Source organism: Cynara cardunculus (assembly GCF_001531365.2).
Source record: "Cynara cardunculus var. scolymus isolate 2C chromosome LG 1, CcrdV1, whole genome shotgun sequence".
NCBI classification, from domain to species: Eukaryota; Viridiplantae; Streptophyta; class Magnoliopsida; order Asterales; family Asteraceae; genus Cynara; species Cynara cardunculus.
The window spans coordinates 42084012-42091485 of NC_037528.1; positions in this window are offsets into that span (position 1 = coordinate 42084012).

The following is a 7474-nucleotide window of genomic DNA, read 5'->3' on the forward strand; positions in this document are numbered from 1 at the left end:
TAAGCTTCAAGACGATCCGACCGTTCAATCTCCAGGAATAGACAAAACGGCACGACTGCATGTTGCCTGATATATGCTGCCTAATTTTCTTCATTTTTTAATCTTTGCTCTGATACTAGTTGTTGGGAAGCAATGCTCAAGATCACTAACACAAACACGGCTACGACGATAATGTAAGAACATAAAAATAGAAAGAGCACACAGGATTTTACGTGGTTCACATAATCAGTTTGATCAAGCTAGTCCACGACGACACTAGTAAGGATTTTATTGATATGACAGCTAGGGTTTAAAGTTATATGAGATTGAATTTATAGAAGTAAAATAGGTTAAACTCCCAAGTGGCCGGACCCAAAATCTTGAGAGTTTCATTTCTCTAATATTTGGCCCAACTATCAATTAATCAGACTCCATAACTTAACAAGGGACAACGGTTGGAGTAGGTTGCAAAAGAGGTTTAAGGCGGCACGGATGACAGTAGAAGGAAGTAGAAGGGAGAGGGAGAAGGGTTTTGGGAGGAAGAGATAGGTGTAGGGGCGGTGATGGAGGTCATAGGACCTGTTGGAGATGGAGGTCGATGTAGGAGATGGTGAATGGTACATTGAATGAGTCAATAAGGAGATGACTAGATGGTGGCGGTTCCTGTGCTATGAATACATCGATGTGTTTCGTTATTCGGGGTTAAGGGAGAGGTCACTATCATTGTTTAGATTTTAATTACTTAGGATGGAGTTTACCGTCATTCTTTCTTCCGTTGTGAATGCTGATAGATGTATCGGATATTTGGTCAATGTTTATCATTATTGTAAGTGGATAACCATTATTATAGTTAGATTAAGAGGCCGTTTACCTAAACACTTACCCGTAAAATTCAACAATATCGCTTACTTATTGGGCAAGATTTTATTCACTAAAACGTATCGTATGCAACAATTTATCGCGGTAAGCGCTAACCACGGTAAGAGTTCTCGTCTTCACTTACTGGGTAAGACTTGAGATTCATGCCTTTGCTCTTACAGGGTAAGATTCTTAAACCTTGCCATATTCATCCGATAAAATAAAGTGACTTGGTACGTGCTTACCTGGATAAGCGTTTGGTAAACGGCACCTAACATGGTTACAAATATTGTGGAAAGTTAGTTAGAGTTTACATATATAGAAAAGCGATCAAATGAAAACCGCCCCCATTTGTGTAAACTATGTAAACCAATCTATGCCATCCATTTTCTTGATCAATGGTCAAGATTAGTTTAGTTTATTTTAGGAAATTAAAAAAATATATTAAAAAATTATTTTATAATAGCGAGAAGGGCAAAATGGAAACCCAACCACATCTTCATCATGCACCCTATTCATCACCCTATTCATCATGTTCCATATTATGGTAAATTCTTCACCCTATTCATCATCCTATTCATCATGCACCCTATTATGGTAAATTCCTCACCCTATTCATCATGCACCCTATTTCACTTGTCCAATGAGATTGTTCACGCACCCATATCATCATGCACCTTATTCATCATGCACCCATTTCATGTTGTACCCATTTCATCATGCACCCATTTCATAATCATTTTCACTTACTCCATGTACCAATTTCACCATTTATGAAACTGGTTTCATTATGCACCCATTTCATAATCATTTTTCACTTACTCCATGCACCAATTTCACTATGTATGAAACCAGTTTCATAATATATTTTTTTCTATTACTGATTTCATGGATTTATTAATCTAATAACTTACGATTTTCATGAATATTGTCAATAATAAACCGAGACACAATATAACAAAATCCAATTTTTAATATTATAATTTAATTAAATATTTAAATGTTACCTTTATAAAATTTCCTTTATTATGTTACCTTAATTAAGATTTATTAATAACTTTCATATTTCATAGAAAACAATGCAAATGACCAATATACCCTTAATGATTAAATTTAATTAGAAAAAAATGGAATTTTCCTATTGGTCGAAATTAGTTTACACGGTTTCTATGAATTACACGGTTTTCATTTGAACGTGCCTCTATATATATATATATATATATATATATGAAACAGGAGGTACAATTATTTGGGTTTAAAATGAGGTTTGGCGGGAGTCTAATGAATATCAAATGATTTAGTTCAAAATCGGGAGACTGATTCGTAGAGATCGACATACCTTTTTGAGGGACCGATTTGCAGAGATCGATTTAGAGAGATCGGTATCTTGAGATCAAGCGTATGCGAGTAAGATTGACTGCTTGAGATCGACCAATTAGCTTGAGGTCAATTTGATTAGCTAGATATCGATTTGTAGAGCGAACTTGATTTTAGGTATAGCGTTGGCTTCCAAATTGTATGTGAATAAGAGCTTCTTAATGGTTTAGGATATCACTTAAAAATTCTCAGAGGATGATAAGAGCTTTTCAGCTCTAATTTTTTTTAAAATCAAACAGTCTGAAAACTGATTCAAACTTTTCTAAAAAACAAACAGGCCCTGCAACTATGTCTCCTCTCAACAACACATCACTCGTTGTTTCGAATTCTACCTCTATCAAACTTATTGGTGCAAATTTTCCAACTTGAAAGGTCCAGATGACTTCTCTCTTTATAGGCCATGGACTCCAGGGATACTCGGATCGTTCTTTCCCATGACCTCTATAGACAAATTTGCACAACTCATAGAGGCTGATAGAATAATTCGTGCCAAGTTGCATCACACAACTAGCATCAGCAACAAGACCTACTACTAAGCCCAGCCGGGGCACAGTTTCGTCAAATTACCATATTTATCTCAATCACACAATCAAGGTCATTTTCATTCGATCATTTGTCAGTATTATCATAAAAAGGACATACGGATGGTAAGTGCTACAGACTCCATGGACGACCAACAAACCAAAATCCGACTACCAATGAAATCCTACCATCGACTCAGATATGTGGATTGTCGATTCGGGAGCGTCACACCATATTACTAATGATCTTCACAATCTGTCGCTTGCAACTCCATATAAAGGTTCTGATAAATTGCTAGTAGGTAATGGATATGATGGATTAGGATTTCTATGAATTGTATTTTCTGTGTCAAACAATTTACAAAGAGAGGCTATATATAGCCGAGATATACAATTGACTAGGAGACTATTTAGGAGCTAAATTAGTTGAGATATTTGATTAGGAGACTATTTAAGAGCTAAACTAGCAACTCATTTACAACAATAATTAACAAATTAAATATTAAATCTTAGGCCGTAATATGCCCCTGCAAGATGGAGGATCCATCGAAGACTCTAATCTTGGAACGTAAACGAAGAAATGGGTCCCGACTGAGAGGTTTGGTGAGAGCATCTGCAAGTTGATCATTTGAGTTTATGTGAAGAACTTTCAAGGAACCATCGGCTACTCTTTCACGTATAAAGTGGTAATCCAAGGCCACGTGTTTCACGCGAAAATGATAAACCGGATTAGCACATAGATAAGTGGCACCTGTGTTATCACAGAAAAGTGTAGGTGGTAAGGACTGTTTGACATCAAGATCAGTGAGCAAGTTCTGAACCCATGAGACTTCAGCTGCTGAATTGGCTAAGGCCATGTATTATGCTTCAGTAGAGGATCGAGAAACAGATTTTTGACGAGCCGATTTCCATGAAATAATGTTGGAGCCCAGATAAATTATGTAAGCAGTAGTAGAACGACCTCCATTCAAGATACCTCCCCAATCAGATCAGAGAAGGCTTTTAGATCAAGAGAGGAACCTCTTTTAAGGTATAGCCCATGGTGTATTGTACCCTTTAAATAACGTAGCACCCGTTTTAACGCCTGCTAAGGGATTTCTGAGGGAGAGTGCATAAATTGAGCTAACCAATTCACAGCAAAAGATACGTCAGGCCTTGTGAAGGCTAGGTATTGCAAGGAACCCACCAGCTTCCAATATGGTGTTGGATCGACACTTGGTGACCCGTCCATGGCGATGAGAACTAGAGAAGAGTGTAGTGAAGTAGCCACATCTTTAGCACTATCCATACGAAACTGAGTTAGGAGATCTTAAATATGACGGTGTTAGGATAAGAATAGACCGTTGGTGGTAGGGATAATTTCAATGCCAAGAAAATGGTGTAGGGGACCCAAGTCTTTGATGGAAAAACGATTGGCTAAGGTACTGATGAATGGATCAAGAAAGGCATTGTTGTTACCTGTGAGAACAATATCATCAACATATACCATAAAAAGGCACAAAATATTATCGTGGTTGTAGATAAAAAGAGATGCATCAGCTCGTGATTTTCGAAAACCACAAGTATGAAGGAAGGAAGCCAATTCCATGTACCATGCCCGCGGGACTTGTTTCAGACCATAGAGGGATTTTTGGAGTTTGCAAATATGGGTGGGAAATTGGGGATGAGGGAAGCCTGGTGGTTGGGTCATGAAGACATCCTCATGGAGAGTCCCATGAAGGAAGGTATCACATCAAGCTGGCATAGGGTCCAGTTGTGGGAAAGAGCTAGAGATAAAATGATTCGAACAGTCACGGGTTTGGTAACTGGACTGAAGGTATCAAAGTAATCCTTCCCATACTGTTGTAGGAAGCCTTTTGCAACCAAACGGGCTTTGTATTTGGAAATCGTACCTTCGGGATTTCGTTTAACCCGAAAGACCCATTTACAGCCAATTGGATTGTGATTGGCACGCGGCACTAATTCCCAAGTCCCATTATGCATGAGAGCAGTAAATTCTTGGTCCATTGCTTGGCGCCACTTGGGGTCTTTGAGAGCTTGGGTATGTGTATGACGTTCAATGGTAGGGGGAATTGGATGAAGGGTTGTGGTGTTAATGAAGGAGTTATTGAAGTATTTGGGGTTTTGTTTTCTAGTGCGTACGGGATGTGAGTTGGGTGTGGCAGTATAAGTAGAAGTGGAGACGATATCTGGTGTAGAGGTTAAATCAGTAGGGGATAGTAGAGGAGAGGCATTAGGGGAGACAATAGAGATAGGGGGTGGTTGTTGGGTTGGAGTTTGAGATGGTAAGGTTAGAGAGGGAGAAGGTTGTGGTGAAGGTGGATGGGGAAGAAGTGGTAGGCTGTGGTGTAGATGATACCAGCCTGTTTTTGCGTCGGGAATAGATTAGATGAAAGGTAGGAGGAGTTTTGGTAGAAGTAGTGTCGGTGGTATTTGAGGGTGATAGAGGAGTATGATGCAGCGAAGGGGACGAGGTACATGGCATGAGGAAGTCGTCAGGTGTGGGCAAGGGGTTAGTGAGGTTGGTGAGGAAAGGAAACTGACTGTCAACAAACTGAACATGACTAGTTGTACAACCGATGGGTGACGGGATCATAACATTTATAGGCTGATTTTGAGGTTGAATAGCCAAGGAAGAGACAAGGAATGGATCGTGGATGAAGCTTAGAGGTGATGTAAGGTCGCAGCCATGGAAAGCATAAACAACCAAAGGGGTGAAGTTTGTTAAGAGGTTGGCCGAATAGATGGTGGTAAGGAGTTTGATTGTTGAGAATAGGTGTTGGGAGCCTATTGACTAGGTAGACTGCCGTTTGAAAGGAATGAGACCAGAAGGTTAAGGGAAGTTCAACGGCACCATTCTGCTCAGGTGTATGAGGTAGAGTGGTGTAGTGAGAAATACCATGTGTTTTTAGGAAAGGTAGAAGACCTAGGTATTCTCCACCATTATTAGTGAAGATGGATACAAGTGGTGTTTGGAAAAACTTTTCAACCAGTAGTTTAAACTTAGTGAATAGAGTGATGACATCAGTTTTTTTTTTCACTGGATAGAGCCACATGTATTTTGAAAAATAGTCCACAAAAATGACATAGTAAGTGAATGATCAATAATACTTTGGACCGGACCCCACACATCAGAATATATCAATTGTAATGGTTTTGTAACAACAAATGAATTGGAATCAAAAGGGAGCTTATGACTCTTATTAATGGAACAAGATGGACAATGCATATCAGAAATCTTGGAACTAAAACCTAGATTAGAAAGAAGGGACTTGAAAACTTTGGTGGATGGATGGCCCAAGGTATGATGCCATTGAAGGTGTGAAGCTTTGGTGGTAACATTTAGTTGCAGGTTGGATGGTAACTTGGCATAGTACACATCTTCATGGTTCTCCCCCCGCATGAGAGGCGCCCTCGTGCAAAGATCCTTCACCAAAAAGGAAGAGGGAAAAAAATTCAATAGAAACCCGGTTAGTTTTGCATAATTTAGCCACATAAATAAGGTTTTTTGTAAATGTGGAACACATAACACATGAAGTAAATTTAAGGTCTTGAGAGGTGTGTCAATGTATTTAGAACCGATATGTGAAAATTTTAAACTGTTACCATTCCCGAGAATGATTTCGTCGGGTCCGCCATAGTCCGAGACATTTTGAAGTGTGGAACGATCCCCGATGACATGATTGGAAGCACCACTGTCAAATAGCCAGTTTGGGGAAACATAAGGTGAGCTAGACGTGGTGACATTGGCTACTGGAGCATTCGACTGAGAGGTGTTGACGATGATGTTGTTATCCCGTAAGAACCGAGATAGCTTGCGACAATCATGAGTCATATGGTCTGGAATGTTACAGAACTGACAATAGGAATTGCACTTGTTTTGTCGATTTCCACCAGAGGTTGAAGAAGGCCATTGAGTACGATTGGTTGGACTACGTCGCTGGTTAGAGAAGCGATTGTTAGTGCCACGTTGCTGGTTGAAACCATCTGATCACCCAGGTTGTCGGCTGGACTGTTTTGCAGTGTAATTGGCAGTGGTTAGCACAGGTTCAGGAGCTGCAGTTTGTTCCTTAAGAGCTCGCTCAAAATCATTCAGTTTGTCAAATAATTCTGAGTAAGACAGTGGTGTTTCACGCACTTTGGTAGCAGCGACGATGGTACCATATTCATCACCAAGTTGTGATAAAATATGAACTAGTAAGTCTTCTTCTGTAATAGGACTTTGTGCAAGTGCTAACTCATCAGCAGTGGCTTGTATGTCCTGGAGATATTCAGCTATTGAACGAGTACCTTTTGGATTTTTGACAAGTTTAGACTTGAGGGAGATGACGCGAGACCTAGACCCATTGGCAAAACTGGCATTGAGTCGTTCCCAGGCATCCCGTGAGGTAGTAGCAGATGAGATTAGAGGTTGGATTGGGTCCGAGCAGCAGCCGAGAATAGCATTGATTATTATCTGATCCTGACGGTACCAGGAGAGGTATCTTGGATTCGGTCTAGGACCATCTTTGTCTTCCAGAATTCGTTTTGGAGGTTGTTGATTACCAATGATAAAAGCATCAAGCTCAAGCCCTATTAGGGTTGATTCAACTTGACGGCGCCAAAATGGGAAGTTATTGGCGGTGAGTCTGATTGGGAAATGAGTTGCAGCAGTAATCTGGATTGTTGTTTTTGGTGCCATTGGAAGCGTAAGGATAAGAACAGGAAGAAGGATCGGCTCTTTAGAGCAATTGCTGCTC